Genomic DNA, 2,728 nt, shown 5'->3' with positions numbered 1-2,728 from the left:
TGATGTCAGTCATGAGGAAGGGGGGCTTTTTTGGGTCATAACTCTCCCTGCTGGTAGACTCTGTAAATTTCTAGGTGCTTGCTCAACACTGGCTTTATGCAGTAAAGTTGAGTCCTGGTGGTGTGGGCGGGGCAGGGGGTGGGGGTGGTGGCGGGCAGAGAGGGAAGTCAGCCCCTTCTTTCCACCTGAGAATCAGGATTATCAGCTGAATGATTTAGGTAGCCAGGGGATTCTACAATAAAAGTTTAACCATGTTAGCAAATCTTTAAAAAAAGTGACTAATAAAAATATATAAAATGGTTGTGTACACGTGTGCAAACAGTTCAAGCTTACTGCACAAACAATTATCTTTGTTTTTATCTACATGCCCTTAAGATGCAGCCTGATGTTACCAAATGAATAAACCTTAAATATGGCAAAGTAAATCAAGCCATATAGAGGAGACAAAAAAAGGGGCAAGAGACAATACAAATTCGAATAATGAAAAACAAGCTTGATACATCTTTAAAATAGCCAAGAAGTCCCTGAAGAAGAAAACAAATGAAGAAATCCAAGGCAGAACAGCAAGAAAGAGTATTTACCAACACTAAGAATATTAATAAGAACTTGCATCACTGGTTATTTAGGAACTCAGTAAATTTTCTTTGCTTTATCTGCACTAACATAAACCCCAGAACTGCTGAAAAACATGCTTGTCAAACCCTTGCAACAGCTTGGGACTCTGTTATATAAACTTTGGGATACTATTAAACTTGAAGTAGAAAGCCTTTTGAAAATACATGTCCTTATCTGTTCTGGCATATTCATCCCCTGTAGGAGAATTGTGTGATTCAAAGAACATTAAATAGTAAAATTAAAAAAAAAAAAAAGCATTTGAGAAAACACAGCACTTCAAAAGGCTTAAATCTGGAAGCATTTCAAATACGAGGTTTAGGATTACTAGTACAGTTTCCTAATCTCCTAATTATTTGAGAATGAGGGCACTTTTATGTATCTCTCTGTTTGGAATCACTGGAAATATCAATTAAACATAACAAATTAAGAGACTCTCCCTTGGGATGTGAGATCATCTTATACACATGATGGCCTTCTGCTAGTGGTTAGTGATTCTTTAATCAATCCAGAGAGGTTTCCTAAGCCCAAGAAATTTGGTCAAATGATTTAGGGCTCACTTAGAGATGTTACTATCATTAGAACTACATTTATCTTTGGAAAAAGAGATGATTTATATATATAAGCCATGTTCTTCATAGTGATACCAAGATCTCTGAACTTATATAGAGAACATCCAATTTTATTCCACTTTTGTTCTTGCTACCCTTTCACAGTCCTTCTGTGCACAAAACATTGAGAAGGCATCTCACCAGAGTCACAGCAGCCATATGCCAACCACTTATCACCAGATACCACTGTTGCCATTGGGTGTAATGGCAACCAAAGACATGTACTACAGCCTCTGATGGGTAATAGTGAGGCTATGATCCTCAAGCATCCTCAGTGAAGCCACAGATGTTCTGGGTACATGTGGGGTAAATTTTATTTTCTCCTTTTCTCTAATATGTTGCTAGAGAGATATCAAAAACTATTGCTGAAATTCAATGAATATGGTTTGATTACTTTTGATTAATGGCACCCCACTCCAGCACTCTTGTCTGGAAAATCCCATGGACGGAGGAGCCTGGAAGGCTGCAGTCCATGGGGTCATGAAGAGCCGGACGCGACTGAGTGACTTCACTTTCACTTTTCATTTTCATGCATTGGAGAAGGAAATGGCAACCTACTCCAGTGTTCTTGCCTGGAGAATCCCGGGGACGGCAGAGCCTGGAGGGCTGCCGTCTATGGGGTCGCACAGAGTCGGACACGACTGAAGCGACTTAGCAGTAGCAGTAGCAGCAAGAGTCCCATCTCTTTCAAGAACTGGGATGTATGTTTTGAGGGAGATAAACTATAGAAATATTCAACTGACAGAGATCCTAATGGACTTAACTTTTCTGTTCTTTTGTACATTTTTGTTAAGACAGACTTCTGTTCTTGCCTTCTTTAAGGGTTCTATTAAGATAAAATTAACATGATAAACTGCACATACTTAAAGAACACAATTTGACTAAGTTCTGAACTGCCAACACAGTCAAAAAAAGGAACACATCCATCACTTGCAAAAGTGTCTCCATACCTCATTCATAATGCCCCTATTTTCTTTCCACATTTCATCCCTCCACTTCCCCAGATGACCACTGATAAGCTTTCTATCGTTATAGAGGTGTTTCCATTTTCTAAAAATTTATATAAATGGATTCACACAGTGTCCACTCTTCTGCCTGGCTTCTTATACTCAGTGTAATTATTTTGAAAGTAATCCATATGTTTGTGGATATAATGGGAATATAATAACATTTTGCTGAGTGGTGTTTCATTGTATGAGTATACAATAGTATGTTTATTCATTAACCTGTTGAAGGATGCTTGATGTTGTTACAATTGTACTAAAAATAAAGGTGCTATGAAGATACATGTACAAGTCTTTGTATGAACAAATGCTTTTATTTTTCTTGAATAAATATCTAGTTATAAACAGGCTGGATCATATGATAAGCTCTTACCATCTTTAACTTTCAAAGAAATACACAAACTGATTTCTGAAGTAACTGTACCACTCTCCTGCCAGGCTGGATGAATTGCAAGCTGGAATCAAGACTGCCAAGAGAAATATCAACCATCTCGGATGGTT

Source organism: Capricornis sumatraensis, unplaced genomic scaffold, assembly GCF_032405125.1.
Source record: "Capricornis sumatraensis isolate serow.1 unplaced genomic scaffold, serow.2 scaffold13, whole genome shotgun sequence".
Lineage (NCBI taxonomy): Eukaryota > Metazoa > Chordata > Mammalia > Artiodactyla > Bovidae > Capricornis > Capricornis sumatraensis.
The sequence above is the reverse complement of the archived record's forward strand: the minus strand, read 5'-3'. Positions refer to the sequence as shown.